Source organism: Coloeus monedula, assembly GCF_965178545.1.
Source record: "Coloeus monedula genome assembly, chromosome: 3".
NCBI classification, from domain to species: domain Eukaryota; kingdom Metazoa; phylum Chordata; class Aves; order Passeriformes; family Corvidae; genus Coloeus; species Coloeus monedula.
The window spans coordinates 13,604,743-13,622,314 of record NC_138783.1 but is presented as its reverse complement, the minus strand read 5'-3'; the positions used below and the strand labels follow the sequence as shown (position 1 = coordinate 13,622,314).

General features: G+C 35.3%; 1 protein-coding gene across 3 annotated transcripts in view; it reads right to left on the bottom strand.

The window, feature by feature from the left end:
* NCAM2 (neural cell adhesion molecule 2) overlaps positions 1-17,572 on the bottom strand; it is a gene marked incomplete at both ends in the record, with an annotated part of 277,979 nt that overhangs the window by 132,863 nt on the left and 127,544 nt on the right. The window lies entirely within an intron of this gene.

Here is a 17,572-nt window from a genome sequence, read left to right as displayed (position 1 = left end):
GTTAGGCAAAAGGAGCCATGGAAGAAAAGAGGGAAAAAGAAGGAATGGCAGAAAGAAACCACTGCGTCCTCACCCCAGCCTCCTGCATTATCCAGTACCTCATTGAATGGACTGTTACCAGCATGGGTGGTGATAATAAGGGGAGTGAAGGCCAGGACAGGGAGGAGAGGTATCTGGAGTCTGGGAAAGAGGCAGAAGGGTGTTTTCCCAAAGTCTCTAGCTTTTTTTTTTTTTGTTAAGTGACAGATTTTACCCATGAATATGACATAACTTCAAAACATGCTAAAACCCACAACTATTCAGTTCTGTTGATAGCAAAAATTCAAGAAAAGCTGAGCACAGAAAAACTATCAGCAAAGAACTATCCACAGATATTAACAAGAAAACTTTTCACAATTAAGAGAAAAGTGCAATTAAATAGATTTGCTATTAACTTTCATGTAATTAGCCTAGATAAGCAAGAATTAGACAAGATGTGAATTTTTGGTTCAATAGTCATATCAAAAGCTACACCAAAAAAAGGCAAAGAAAACCGAAGATTACTTCAGCATCAGTTTGCCAACCTAAATTTAACAGAACTGGCTATTTTCCACAAAAATTTCCAAGCAGCAAACAAAATTAAACATTAAATATCTGTACAGTACATAATATTTTTCATGAGATGTCCTGAATTGTCAACGCTCTTCCTGAGAAGATCACCTCAATTGAATTTTTTTTAGTGAGTATTGATATCTTATGCCCTGCCCCTGGAAGAAAATAGCTAAGAATAAAAACCACAAAAAGCCACAAGAATATATCCTGCCTTGGGCAAAGGTAAATATCTGTGCGTGCTCTGCTAAAATCAAAACTTCTCAGTCCATAAAGACAACCAGGAAGATGGCAGGACTGCTTAGAGTCCAGAAAGAAGCTGAAGCAGACCATAAAAATGTTGATTCTAGTACTAGGGAGCAGGGACTAGTGGCATTTCCAGTGCCACAGTGAGGAGCACAGTGAAGGCTCCTTTAGGACACAGAGAGCCCTGACAGAGTCTGCTTGTTCTCATCTATGGTCTTTACATTTATGGTACCAGAAGCAAAAGCCAAATTTACATGTAAGAAAGGAAATGTTTAGCACAAAGTTTTACTTTATGTTGTAATAAGAATCAAGGAGTAATAAATCATCCAGCAGGCTACTCCAAGCCTCATTTCTTTATTTACCTGTCAGGTAAAGCTTCACTATAGCCTCAAGACCTATGATGGCTGGTTGGAAACCAAGGTACTAATAAATACAGCCATGGGAGAACTTCAAGTGCTCAGACGTTTATTTCATATTGCAGACGCACTTTTTAGGTCCTATGATACCATTTTTCTGGTAGCATATTCTTTTAAAGAGCAGTCTTGTACATTTGCTTCAGAAATACATATGTTAGCATTTCAGCAGTATTGCTTCAAGGACAATTCCATTGCTTAATTCCAGTAACTGTAATAACTGATGTTGAACTATAGAAATACAATAGACATGTCAGGTAGAATGCAAGAGATGGCATGAGAGGCGAAAAAGCAAAAGAATATTTTTCCTTCATCAATTAAATAGATATTTCCAATTGTAACACAGCTTTGGCAAAGGGCTTAAATCCAATTAAATTTCTTAGCATAAGTGTAACCATAAACTCTGTGGAGATATGCTAGCTACATCTCTGAAACCAAAAGGGAATATTTTTTTCTACATATTATACTTGAATATTTACAAAATAGAAAAATATAAGACCATCTGTCCCATTTTCCCAGCCTCATCATTTTCCCAGCTCTGCTTCACGTAAATAGAAAAATATTGCTTAATGCAACCTAGAAGGAAAAATATTGCCCGAGTTATTAATCTAGAAATCTGTGCTTTTTAGTGGTCAGGAAAATATTCAAGTATGAAGCTAGGAGAAGACTCACTTGTCACTTACTGAAAGCAAAATATTGCAAAATGACAACACATTCAGAAAATTTTGCCTTACTTCCAAATCTGTCTCAAGAACTACAGATAGTATAAGCTCTGATGAAAATGGCAGCGATGTACTCACAACTCAAATTATTACTCTACACTCACTAATGGATTACTAAAAATATTGAGTTCTTTGCACCAGGCTGTTGTGAATCTCTTTAAATACACAGGTGAATGCTTATTTTATCAGATCAGTGAAGATAATGCAAAAATTTAGTAGAGGTGTTATCTGTGTTAAATTAAACCCAGAAATAAGTAGTACCTTCTTGTTAGATCTCAAAAAATACTTTCTCTTCCCATGTTTCCAAGAATATCACCTAACTACCTATTAAAAAAAAAAAAGGAAAAAGGCAAGATGTAAAAGATCTCTTCGAGTAGAAGTCTGGGGAGTGTAATGCTACTGTAGTACAGATGTTCTGGGAAAAAGTAAAGTCATTTGGGGCTTCCCTCAGTCTTTGGTACATGTCCAATTTCACAGCAAAATAAAAGAGCACTACTAGAACTAGGTGATACAACCAATCCCTTCCCTTTTGATCTGAGTCATTAAGAAGGAATTATTATCAGTTGTAATACACTAAGAGGATTCTGCTGAATTATTTCTTAATGGGTTTAAAAATCACTTAGGAATATAAGTAAGAACGGTAATGAGAGGTCCATTTGTACTGTTAAATACGGAGACAGATGACTGCATTCATAAGAACTAACATTTAGTAGACTAATTGATTTCAGCCCCATTAGCAGCAGTAGCCTTCAGATTTCAGAACTAACATCACAAATCTACCATAGGTGTTTGCACACATAATCACCTGATGCAACAGAAGTGAGGTGTCATCAGAGAGAGGTTAGAAAAATGGTAGCAGTAAGTCACTCACATGTACTTCTACTGTCCCTCAGCAATATATTAAAACACATTCAAACTGTATGCTATATAAATGTACATTTAAATATAAGGTACTAAAAAGGTAATGGGGATGATATTTTGATAAAATCTGAAAAAAATACTGAGTAAAGCTCTGCTTCAACTAATAAACCTATCCAGCATCTTCTTAATAATTCTGTTTCTTAAAAAAAAAAAAAAAAAAAAACACCCAAACACACATAAAACTTGAAAAAACTTCCTTTTGTCTGTATTGGAAAGACACCAATAAAAAAACCATATCATATTCTGTTCTAGTTTCCACAATATAAATTGGGTACAACATAGTTGAACAGTTTTATGCTACATCAATACATCTGAATAACTTTTGGAATTTACTTTTGAGCCATTAGACATCACTCATCTGTGGAGGGGTCTTGTCTTTCTAAATCTGTTGGACTGCAAATTCACTGAAGAGGAAAGGTTAATGGGAAGGCAGTAAAAAGGAAAGAACACAGCTCTGAAGCCAAAGCAAGGCCTAACTTGGGATCAACATGGAGCTAAGGGAAGCAATGACAGCTACAGACACTAATTTGGATAGCTTTGGCACGGGCTGCTAACAAAAACAAGTAGACTGCAAGACAGAGCTGAGAGGACTGTCTTCTTTGGGAAGGTCCTAATTCTGCTTAGCATAAGTTCTCTGATGATAACTATACCCTTGGCCATTGGTGTTCTTTGACTTCATTTAGTAAGCAAACCTACTTAGGTGATGTGATTTTGCTTTCAGTAAATGATTTAACTAGTATTTAATATATGCTTAGAAAACTAGGCTTCATTATCCTTGAGCACAAAGAAATTAGTATGTTTTTAGTAGGTATCAAATTCAATCCCAGAGCAACCACTCATCCAGTTAATCTTTCTACCCTCTATTATGCAGGATTCCAAGAATATTATGTTTAAGTCCACTGATGCCCAGATAAAAGTGAATGGGCTTTGAATGAAAATTACACTAACACAACCCTTCCAGAAATGGATTTTCTCTTAAAATTCTAGTAATTTCTAATTGAAATATACTTTGAAACACCATTGAAAAAACATTTGGTGGTTGTTTTTTTTTTTTAAATACTATATTTTAGAAACATTTGGACCTCTAAGCTGAAATGAGGAAACATAAATTAGTAAATATACAATGCACTTGTTAAGTATCACACAGTTCAAGGGTTTTTTATTTTAGGGCAAATGCTTGAGTTCTTTTTAAAAATCTGACTAGGTTAAACTTTCTCAACTAATAATTCAGCAAAATCAGAAATACAAAAACAAAAAAATCATTATGCAAGCCATAAAGTTACATTTCCATTATCAAAGGTCTGATCTAAGCCATTTCCATGAGTAATCAAAAAAGTTGGGAACAATACACCTCTGCCCTAAAGAACTCCCCTAAGAAACAATATAAAATAAGGCTGAATTAAAGTTTTTTGCACTTGAGAGGTGGAATGCTCCAATGGAAGCCATGTTTGGAGATATCTTAAGTCACCTAAGGTGGATTTTTTATTTTTTTTCCACATAAACAAAGAAGATTCCAACACTATAGACCTGTGAAGAGGGAATGGTATGCAGTCAGATGTTACGCAAGAGATGACCATTACAGATAATGACAGAGTTACTAAAATTATCACAATTAAACAGCAACCCCACAATGAAATGCTAGAAAAAACCCAAGGATTTTACCAAATACTGACACATCTGTCTTATAACCAAGTGAACTATCCATGGGGAAAACAATGCTATCATCCTATCCACTGAAAAGGAGATGATGTTCTTGTTGAGCTTGTAAAGTCTGTGAGACTTGTAGTGTTCAAAACCACCGAATACATTTGTAATCCTCTGAGAACAAAGAGAATGCTAAGAATAATCTTTTTTCTGTGTGTGAGAACCTACAGTGAAAAAATAATCCAAACAGACTATTTAAATGCAATCCATTTAATGTTTCATCATTTAAATGTACTTTTTGGCTTTTTCTCAATTTTTTAGGAGTTTAATAAACTACATAAAAATTCCTATTCATACAGTATTCTAATATCCTGTAAACAATGCAGCCTTATTTTTTTTTCTTATGACTAAAGATATATTAACTGGCCTAATGACATCCTGTCTTCTATTCCTTGAATGCTTGTCTCCAAGTTTTGTAAAAACATCTGCAAAGACAATAAACAAACATTTAAACCCAGAAGAGTTTGGTTATTTTCAATTTTCTAGTCATACTACTACTGATAAATCATAAAGCATCACTTCTCCATGGTATTACAGTATTGAGAGGTGTTAAATTTATAATTGCTTGTTAGAAAGTTTCCAAATTAATTAAGTAGTCCAGTATAACTCAACTTTCCATTTCATCACATTAGCCCTAATTTGGATTTGTCGGTAGAGATACAGTTCTGATTTAAAGTTCTAAGGTTTTATTTGAATTATTATGGATTCCTTGTCCAGTTTCTGTCTTATAGATTACAGAGTGTTTCATTTTTAGTTAGACAAAACAGTCTTTGTGTCATCATGAATTCATTTCCTACATCTGTTGAAGTGTCATTTTCCCTGATGAGAGGAGCTGGAAGTCACACAAAGTTCAAACTGCCTTCTGGGCCATAACAGATGTTATAGGGGTGAAATGCACAATGAAAGAGCACCAACACAATCCAGTTTTGTGCAACAAATACTGAAATATAATCAGAAAATCCTCCCTTAAACATTCATTTCTATGACACTTGCAGCAGAAACAGTAAAATAGATAAGCTATTAATATCTGAGCAGAGACAGTAAACAAGTATAAACCAGTCTGCTTGCTACAATTACATTCAAGAGACTTATCTCAAACAGAAGTTACTCACTCATGTTCCCTCAAAAGTCAAGCAAACTAAAGTTTAGAAATAAACACATAAATAATGTGAGTGTTACTGAGATTTTCAGGTAGGTTGCTAATGGAAGATCAGTTCTTCAAAACTAAAGAGATGGGATAATGGGTGAATTTTTACATATAGATTTACAAGTCCAAATTTTAAAGATATTTTAAAGAATACCTAAAGAATATTTATGAATATTTAATATTCATAGTCCCGGCTTAGAAGCTTATAAAAAAATCAAGATTAATAGATAGCCAAATGAAAAAAAAATCAATATGCCTTGATTTATTCATTTAAAATCTGTGTAAGTGGAAGGCACGATGAACACTGGGGGACTTTAATTATAAAGTGTCAGGCATGACATGATGCATATCTTTAATTCTATTTCAGTTATTCTAGCTAAATAGTAGTAGCTAAATAGTAGGCCTTCTTATTATGCATGGGAAGAACTGTGAAGTTTAAAATTAATTGATTACCAGAATATTAAGATATTTTAACTATAGGAGAATGTACTGGGGAACCTTTATCATATATTGGTCTCATGCACATATAGATACACATGTGGAGAAAAAAATAATATAGAATAAGATGATCAAAATACTACAAAATAGTACTTATCAAAGCTGAACATCACCTTAACAAAATCTGCTCAATCTGATTTTTTTTTGGCAGCAATAAACAGAAAGAAAAAGTATTTGATGAGCCCATGAATATTAAGGAACATGCTTCCCAAACTGAAAATTACTAAATGGGGGAATTTCTAATTTCACAGTATCTCCTACGCACATGGTAAATCTTCTCAAAACCAAGAAGTATCTCAATGAAGATAAACCTGAAAAATAAAGACCTTAAATCAGTTTTCAGTAACAGCAACCTAGAGGTGTAGCATAAGGGGGAGGCTGGGCATGAGCATTGTGGGTAGGATTAATTTTTTTTAATATTAAATTTCTTTACCCAAGAAAAAAGTGATAGGACAAGAGGCAATGGCCTCAGGTTGCACCATGGGAGGTTTTGATTAGACATTAACAAAAATTTCTTCACTGAAAGGGTTGTTGAGCATGGGAAAATGCTGCCCAGGGAAACAGTGGAGTAACCATTCCTGCAGGTATTTAAAAGATGTGGATATGCAGAGATTAGGGACATGGCTTTAGTGGTGGGCTTGGCAGTGCTGAGTTAAAATGGTTGGACTGGATGATCTTACAGGTCTTTTCCAACTTAAATGCTTCTATGGAGTTTTGGTTCGGGTGGGTTTTTTCTATGGGTTTTTTTGGTTATTGTCCTAGGTTACCATGTAACATGTAACCAAAAACATGTATTCTATTACCATCTTCACAAGCTGTTAAAGCAGGTGGGGCGGTGTTCATTATCTCCTACCAGGACTCATCCCTGATAACTCCCTCCGGGAACTATCTCTGTTTAATGGGCAATCAAGGACCCACAGCATGACCCATAGAATTGCATCATCCCATTGTGAGATGCTCTGCCCAGGGGGAGGAACCAAGCATTCCCACCTGGATATAATCTGGGGTTTGGAACAACACAAGCAGTCCTTACTTACTGGATTCACAGAGGACAAGAGCTACCACTGGACCTTCAGGTGAAGACCAAACCCTTCTACAGGATCACTGCTTCAACAGAACCACTTCATCTGGACTGCTACCACCACCCTGACCAGTAGGCTGTCAGGTTGTATCCTGACTCTGTCAGTGTTCTTGTAGTATTGCATTTATTTTAATTTTCCTATTAAACTATAATTCTGACTTGTGATCTCCCACTGGTTTGTTTTTAAACTAGCACAGTTATTTTTTTCTTTTTAAAACTAATTTAAAATTGTTTTAATGTAATTTCCAAAAGACAAGTGGCAATGTGCACTAAAACACAGGAATCTTTTTAAACATAGGAAAACACTTTTTTACTCAGTGGGTGGTCAAACGCTGGAACCAGTTGCCTGGAGAGGCTGTTGATTCTCCATCCTTGGAGATGTCAAATACTTGATTTGGCACAGCCCTGAGCAATCTGTTGCTGACCTTGTTCTGAGCGGGGGTTTGGAACAGGAGTTTTCTCCTGCCTTCCTGCCTCTGCTGGTCTGTGTGTGTCTATGTGATCTTTCTAACATGAAAATCTAACTTGTTTCTCCTTCCTCTACTGGGCAGCCTTTCATTATAGAACAGTAAATCAGACACACTACAGAGGAAAAAAAAATTACCTAAGGGTCACATCTGTCAAAACCTGCAAACTTGAAGTTAAAGTCACAAACATCAGAAATGTTTCTGAAAAGAAGCACTCATGGCAAGAATGCCTCATATTTCCTCATTATATTCCATTTTGGTTTTGCTGAGGAAGACACTTTTAAAAACAGCATTTCTTCATTGTTGATTGGTAGTCAGCACAAGTTGGTAACATGCCAAGACAGTAACTGAACATGGACACCATCATTGAAAGGTACATACAAGCTGCCTGGGGAACAGCAGCAGAAGACATGATACTGAGGGGAAGAAAAAAAAAAACAAAAACAGGTGAAATCACTGCTAAAATTCTTCCTTCAAAATCAGGTAACAGCCCCAGTGGTCCTTCAAACTGCAGAAGGGTATTGGATTGAGCCAGCATTCATCTAACTACTTGGCATTTATAATCTAAATCCAAAGAACATGTTTCTCAAACTTCAGGCCAAAAGTTGTATGCAAGATTTCTGTTGAATGCTAAACACATTGCCCTTCAAATACAACTAATACAACAATAACTAAGAGAACTAACACAACATAAACATGTCTCTTATTAGGAGCCAACAGTTTGCCCACTCTTAAACAATACATAACCCATTCTCACAAAAATGTCTCCTTCAAGCACATTCTACAAAGGAGATGTTCAGTGTTTGTTTCTAACGTGATGTACACATCAAGGGATTTCTCTGGAAAAAAAAAGAAAATGTAGTTGCTTAAAGATAGATAGTACTGTAATAAAGACAGGGCAAGAAATCAGATCACATAATTATGGAATCAACATATCCTGATTGAATTAAAAACAAGAGATCTTTGCAACAAAAGGTGTAATGCATTCCTTTCCCTCAGTTCTCACTAGAAAAATGCTACAATTAGCCTTAGAGTTGAGAAGTTATTAGGTGAGATGGAAAAAAACCCAAGAAGTTGGCTAGTTACAGCAGCCATTGCAATTGCACGGCAACTGTTGCTACAAATACAGTAGCTTCTATGAACTGTACATGTAGGCAACAAATAAGTTAACGCAGAACAATATGTAAGCTAAAGTCAGCAACAGAAGGAATGGCATTTAGGCCTTGGCATCTTGAATAAAACACACTAACTAGTCAATGTCTCTGTAGCTAAAAAGAGACGATTTTAACCCTGATTGAAAGAATCTCAAAACAACTGTATCGGCCTTCCATGCAGGTTTGTCTTTTTTCTTGATAAAAAGGTGGCATTTGCAAAAATTCTTTGTTTCAGAGAAAGGACTTTTCTAGTAAAAACGTTTTGTGCCTCAAAAAGTGGTTACAGTCTGTGTCAGGAGTTGTCTTTAATACAAGTGTAATAGTTCACTCCATTTCTTGGAAGTGCATAATGAAATCAGAATATCAAATTCAACTACACAAAACTTCACATTTTTATTTGTAGGAATTGACGAAGACATTGTGGAAATGTGACCCAAGAATGTCTGTTTGGCATCTCAAGAAAATGAACTAGTGGCTCAAAGAACTATGAATTGTCCCATTCACAGTCTGCTGTCCTGTTGAGGACAGATGTCATCAGGGCACAGAGAAACAGCTACAGGGACTTCCTGCTGCCAGACGTGTACATCTAGGCAGTGTCTAAATTCATATTTAAAAACTTGCGGAATTTCTTTTGGAAATAGCCACTTTGCCTACATGCTCCTTATACAAGGTAGATAGTTCTTGAGACACTCCAAACTGGCTGGAATATGAATTTATGGACTCATCTTTTCACTTGGTGAAGTTTACTTTAAGCCATGTTTTTCATTTCCTCTTCCTTCCATCACATTCTTGAAAAACTTGAAATGTTTTGAAACTTTTGAAATGAAAGGGTCCACAATCCAGTACTAAAGTTTTCTATTATTACTAATCCAAGACGTAAAAATATTATCAACTTGGGGTGATCCTAAAACCAGAAATGTTACCTGCATCAGCTACTTCTTTATAAAAGTTTTGTTTAGAAGGAGAGTGGTGAGCATAGAATTAGCCATTTTGATATTTGCTCTACCTAATTCCTTTCTTTTGCTTTACTTTCTGCTTCTGGAATTTACATATAAATCAATTTCAAAAGTTAGAGTGCAACACTTAAGGAGTACTTAGACAATCTCATTCAAAAACATCTTGATATAATTATTTGTATAAATATATTTTATCTTTCATCAAAAACTTTAAAAAATATTACTATATTTCTAAGCAACCCAAACCTAGAATTCTTGTTGCATGAACTTTTAATTTTTCATAGTTTAAAAATAGGATAACATTAAGTCAGTGATGTGTTTGTTCCTGTTATATTCCCTGCTGAAAACCCACTCAAACAAATTTGAAGAAGTCATAAATTACACAAACAATGCTAAAAATGCCCAAGGATAGGAAGATATTCAACATTCAATAAAAATGAAAATATTTTAGAAAAATATTCCTTCAGCACAAAGCATTACTCTGAATGGTCAAAACCTGAAGAAATATGAATTTTTGTTAAACAAATGTCCTTTCAAAAAAGGCTTAGACATTATTATTATAGAAGTGTGACTGTTGAGGATATCAGGGCTGTTGTGTGCAGAATGTGTTTGTGTTTATGGGTGCAAACATCACAGTCCATTGCAAAGATGACAGACTTTTATGCACACAACTTCAATAATTAGGAATGCTCCCAATCCACTTTAAGAAAGCAGCTTAGCATTGCACGAAGTATGTTTAATTTTTCAAGAACTTTTCTAGCTGCCTTAGTATATAGATCAATATATTAAAAGATATACTAAATTATGTTAAAGGAAGGATAATCTATTCTCAGAAATTATTCAATTAGCTTACAAGTTACTATTATTGTTCAGAATAAAGCTGTTCATTTACATCAACTCCCATGCTAAATTTGGGATAGGTTAATTGAGCTAAGAAATTTGATCTTTTCTTTATATCTCTGAAGAACTGACATAAAATCATAGAATTATTTAGGATGGAGGTGACCTCTACACGTTATATTACCCAACCTCCAGCTCACAGCAAGACTTACCTCCAAAATTAAATTAGGTACCTTGGTCAAACAAAAAAATATTTCTTTCACATCTGAGTTCATTTAGAAACTTATATTAGAAGTTAAAATGATCAGAGATGAAATTCTAAAGACTTAAAAACTTTCCCTCATTATGTCAATTGATTTAGAAGTTGCTGAAAGTATTTGATCATGAGTTAGAATACGATTCAATTTAGTTGTAAATTTATGGCATAAAAAGAAGTAATTTAGAAAAAAATATTAAATGATACAAAAAGATAATTTTCTAATTTATTTTAAATTATTTTAAAAGCAAAATAATTATTTGTGATGACATCTAGGCAGATACTTTGAATGAATTCTTCTCCAACCTTCCAGCCAATACTGAAGAAGGCATAACGTTTGGGTCCCTAATTCAAGAGGTGGAATTGGAAGAGTCCAGCAAATGGCTAGGATCTTAGACAAAATGTCTCATGAAACAATTATGGCAGAAAATGGCTTGTTTTTTGGGGGGCAATAGAAGGCAAAGTATCAAGTTATTAACTGACTACAATTTATTTAAACAGAGTTAAAAAGATGTCAGAGCCAAACTCTTCTCAGTATGAATGTCGGACAACTCAAGGCCATGATCCAGTGGAATGTTTGTGACAGTCTTACTGTAAAGAGGAGACTGGAAGAGATGAGCTCCAATGATGCTCTCAAATCAAGATTCTATAATCTTTTGGTTCTAAGTGGAAATATCATGACCATTACGGGACAGGAAAATAAATTAAATTACTTGGTTTTAGTAATTTAAGGAAGGAATCGGCACAAATAATCCAGTTAATAATCTGAAGAAACAATAGCTCAGAGAAAACCTCGCAGGAGAAATAGAAACAAGAAGAAACTGATTTAACAAGCTAATCAAATTGGAATTATCTCTGACAGAGTGGGAAGAGTCTATCACATCTGAATACACAAAAAAAGCTTATGTTAAGCCACAACTGTTGTGTACAGGCATTTTATAGCTCAGGAAAAAAGTGGTTTTATTTAACGCTGACAGTCTTTTTCCTCTTCCTGTAACAGAAAGTTAATGTTTGTAAAATACCATAAATAGAGGTAGTGTCTGTATAAGAAAGATCACCAAAAGAAACCAAGCCTGGAATCCTAATATCATGTAATTAAAACAACAGATGGAACCCTACTCATCAGAGAACCCTCACTGACTGACCTCAGGCAGCATAGTCCCACCCAAGAAGAACAAGGAGAGCATTTGAAGGATACTTTTCCTATAACTATCGTGAATAAGAGGCCACATCTTTAGCTGATACAAATAAATATTTTAACATCAATGAGAACCCTCCTTGGCAATTACATAATAAATATTTAAAATTCAAACGAGAAGATTGAATTTCTAATTATATTGTTTCCCTGTTGTCATAAAACTAAGCAGTTCAAGTGCAAACCACATGATAAAGCTTTTGATCTTTGGATAAATGTCACAAACATTTCTTGCACATAAAGTACTCCACTACAGCAAAGAAAAGTTTTATTTTACATATGAAATTTTCCTTCCATATATGTTATGGTCTTTCAAGACCTATGGAATCAAAAAGGAAACACCAGATTTAAGAGTATGATCTGACACTGAAACTTCATGTAGGAAAACACAAGTCCTACTTTAAGCATCCATTCCTGTAATATGCAAAGCCTAAAAATTAAATTATTTGGCAGTTAGTTTAAAATTACTTTAACTAAGGAAGTGGTCTTCATTATTCCTCATGCTCTTCTGGAAAATGAGATTCTAGATTTCTAAAAATTTTATTCAAGATAACTGTGTGTGTTTGGGTATGAAACATGTATGTTTTTTATACCAAATCACATTTGAATGTTTATTTAGAGATTCAGAATGTTTAAAATACAGGATACAGATTGATTAGATCTACTAGAAGATAGACCTTATTTGACTTTGGGAAGCAATGTAGATGCCTAATAAATTACTTCATCAACTTTTTTAGCTATTTAAGCATTACTACCATCTTTAAAATCAGCAATAAACTATGATAACACATTTAGGAAAACAGAACAGCTGGGAAACAGAAACCATGAAACATAAATGCAATTGGCTGCAACATTTTGCCACTGTTTAACTGAACCTTCAACAGATATTTCACTGAAAGTACTCAACATGAATTTTGTTTACTTGTCAATACTTGTCAATTTTTTCCCTACATCTTAAGCAAGGTTTCTGCTGATCTACTGATCTGCCTTTGATCCATGCAGCTAGGATACCACTAGATCAAGTGAGAAATGGTTAAAGAGCTGCTATAATATCACAGAATAACAGAATGGCCTGTGCTGGAAGGTGCCATAAAGATCACCTAGTTCCAACTCCCCTGCCATGGGCAGGGACACCTTCCACTAGATGAGGCTGCTCAGAGCCCCATCCAACCTGGCCTCAATGTATGTTCTGGAACCATCATCCTGGTTCTGGTCCTATGATTAAATGATTCCTGCTGGGTTTTAATTTTAACAGCATCAATTATATTATGTGGGAATACTCATACCAGTTTAGATATTGAATTGCACACAGATAACTGCCTATCAGAGAAAAGCCAATTGCCACTGTGTTTTAAGAAATGGCTGACTTGGGCCCACTTGTGAGGATGTTACCTGCAATTATTAAAATATAGTTTTCAATGTTCCCAGTACCTTTCATCAAAGGATCCAGAAGTTGTGCTAGAAATTACATGAACCATGGACATGATGGGCCTTGAAGAAGATGTAGAATCAAGACAATTTCAAGCTTCTCAACAACTACATTTTCAATTTAATTTTGGTTAAAAAGAGTAGCCCAATAGAAAACCTTTTAGCTTTTGTTTCAAATATCTTCATTGAAGCAATTTACTCGAGAAGAGATAAATGTTGTCAGAGTTTTATGTGACTTTTGGTTAAAGGACCTGAAACTTCAAAATTTAAATATTAAAAATAGACAAAGACTTGACAATATTATCACCAGGTATTGGATGCATTATGGATCATGAAAAATCACTTAGAAATCTAGTAATCTACCTGAAAGGAAGAACTGCCCATTGAGGTATTATAAAAAACTTAAAATATTGCTGTTAATACAGTTAAAGTATTCTCTTTGACTTGTGGAAAAATGTCAGAACAGCCTCGTGAGACCTGTCTGGATTATAAAAAAAAAAGTATCTGGCATAAATATTCTTTCTGTTTCAAAAAATTAGCAGTTCAAGGAAATGCTTATAAATAAGTGACACTGACAGAGATTATAGGAAATCAGACTGGCTTTTCAAGCTCTTTCTTTTAACCCTTAAGCTCTTTGATCTTTGAATGCTATTGTATGGGTACTAGCAAGTTCCCATCTTTAATTATCTTGATTTAGGAAACTAATTTTCTCTCAAAGGATTCCTTTGAAAAGCCTTCTAATTGAGAACCAACAGGGTTGCAATTAATGTGAAATTAGCCAGACAAATGTATAAGCAATCTAATGTACCAGACAATCATAAGTTTTTAAAAATCAATCCTTTCAGGACACTAAATACATATTTATTAAGGCTGCCATAATCCCTCTGATTAAATCTTTTACAGGTCAAGTTACCAGCTTAAAGATTATTAGGACTTTCTGTATGTAAGCGCAAGTAAACTCTCAATTTCAGACTAAAACCCATAAAACAGGTCAGGTCAGAAGTCTGACTAACCAGTGTTGCAGCAGTGAAAAACAAAAAGAATTCAAGGAAACTACACAGGTTTGTACTACTTTGTTGATTTTTTTCTTCCATTCCAAGTGCTGGCACTTTGGCACCCAAAGGTCTGTTTGAAGTATTTGGTTCTAACATCCCCTGTAACACAACAGAATCATGGAATGGTCTGTGTTGGAAGGGACCTCAAAGATCATCTCGGCCCAACCCTCTCCTGTGGGAAGAGGCACCTTCCAGTAGACCAGGTTGCTCCAAGCCCCATCCAACTTGGCCTTGAACACTTCCAGGGATGGGGCATCCACAGCTTCTCTGGGCAACCTGTGCCAGCGCCTCACCACCCTCACAGGGAGGAATTTCTTCCTAATACCCAACCTAAACCTCCTCTCTGTTAGTTTGAAATCACTCCAGGCCCTTGTAAATAGTCTCTCTCCATCTTTATTGTGGGCTCCCTTCAGGTACTTGAAGGCCACAATCAGGTAACCCCAAAGCCTTCTCTTTTCCGGGCTCAACAATCCCAGTTCTCCCAGCCTTTCCTCATTGACGAGGTGCTCCGTCACTCCAATCACCTCGGTGCCTCCTCTGGGCTGGCTCCAACAGGTCCCTGTCCTTCCTGTGCTGGGACCCCAGATCTGGATGCAGCACTGCAGGTGGGGTCTCAGCAGAGCGGGGCAGAGGGGCAGAATCCCCTCCCTGGAAACGTTGGCCACACTGCTTTGGAGCCCAGGACATGGTTACAGCATCTCCAGTATCATCTAAGTCTATAAGATTTCTAGCTTCGTCAACAGCTTCTGACAGTTAATTACATTATTTAATGGTATTTGTACAGAAAGGAAGTCTGGTTCTTTGGATGGTACCAATGATTCTTTCACTGTGCATTTCTTCCTTCTCCTATTCTAACTGTAACCACGTGTACACTGATTTCTTGTTTCCTTCCTCCATTATCTCCTGATTTTATAGAATTCTAAAATCAGTCTTTTCTCTAACTGCAGCACAATGCTCAGTCAAATCATTATAATTCATTAGGGCCTCCTAACTGACAAACCATCAGACAGAACTTTAGAAGGTCAAATTCCCAGGTATGCTTGATAACGACACTTTTAAAGATGGTATCTCATTGCTAACTGTGACTTTTTTCCCTACTTAGTGTCTCTTTGTAGTAGACAAGGAATAAACAAAATTTGTATTTGCTACAAAGAAACACATTTCCCTGTAATTAACTACAGAATTAATAGAATTGAATAGAAATAAGGATCCTATTTCTACTTCCACTAAAAAGTCTCCAAACTCAATCTGTATTGAATAATGCTGTGCTGATCACTGAACAGATTTGTGAAAAAGTATTAATTTAATTTCTCACATACTGTGGTGCAACATTAAAAAAAACCCAACAAAACAAACCTAAATCTTCAGCTCTAGACTTCTTGGAATTATATTTCCCCAAGGATAAACCTCATGTGTTCATACTCACACTACCCAATATTGTTAGTTTCTCAGAATTTTTTCCATGTTACTAGAAAACACAGTAAATTACAATATTTTAAACAGAAAACCCACTGGGAAATATGTTACCTATGAAATTCTGTTCCTTAAATTGCAAAACAACCAATGATTCACGGCAGTTTTGTTCCTAAGAGACACATCTTAATAGAAACCAAATAACAAATTAGAACAAATCATGTGATAATAACCACATGATAACATATGGAACTTTAAAATTTACATATATATGGATAACATTCTGTAGATTACATATGGCTTTATAATATAAATATCTATCTATATATATTTGTTGTTGTTGTTGTTCCAGCACTGACTTCAAACTGCTTCCTTTATCTGCAATTGCTCATGTAAATATTTCCAACTATACCTCTCAATAGTATTGTCCCTTCTCTTTCCCAAAACAGTGTACCCTACCTTATTTCAGTAAAAGGGACACCACAAAGCAGGACCAATGGTGTCAGTGGTGGTGATAGATAATGCTGAATTAAATAAATTATAAAACTTTTTCAGGTTACATATTACAAGTTGCTTCCATATGAATAGAAATTTGTCTTTGATTCAAGCCTTAATAGAACTTAATCTAACTTATACATTCCATCACAGTCAGTTCCACTTCTTCTTCCTATGACTCTGCTGAATTATTTTTTATCTAGAATAAATAGCCCTCTAAGGAAAACTCGGATAAAACTAGATATGAGATTTCTAAAGGATTTTCTATACCATCCAAAATTATGAATGTGAAGGACTCATTCCTGGGAAAGATAAATCAAATCAAAAGCTGGGCTAGTGACAAATCATAAGGCATAAGCTCATTTTTCACAGAAATTACCCACCAACTCCCCAGTACCTAAACCTCTAACATATTATCCCTATGCCTTTTTCACAACCCTTAACTAAACACCCTTTTTTTAGAGACGTAACTATCCTGCTGCATATTTCCAAGAAACCTAACTGTCCTCTCTCATTTTTTGTATGACCTGGACACAGGCTGAATAGGGCTCTGTGCACCCTGGTTTAGTGAAAGGTGTCCCTGCCAAGGGCAGGGGAGTTGGAATGAGATGCAACTGTTAGGTCCATTCCAACCCAGGCTATTTTATGATTCTGGTTTTAGTGTCAGGTCTGGCTGAAACTGGTCGTGTAATTCTATACTTATTAAGAAAGATAACAGAAAAAAGTAATTGCATAAGCCTCATTTTCTAGGTGTGCAATTTCATCCAGTTCAATTATATTTAAACAGTTTGTTCAGCCACTTAAAATATAAAGACATAATGGTGGCAAAGAAACCTCTCAAAATAATTGCTGTAGCAATACATTCAATATTATTATTATTATTATTCTCTATTCTGCCCTCATGAGACCCCACCTGGAGTACTGCATCCAGGTCTGGGGTCCTTAGCACAAGATAGATGTGGCATAGTAGGTATGGATAAGAAAACAAAAATA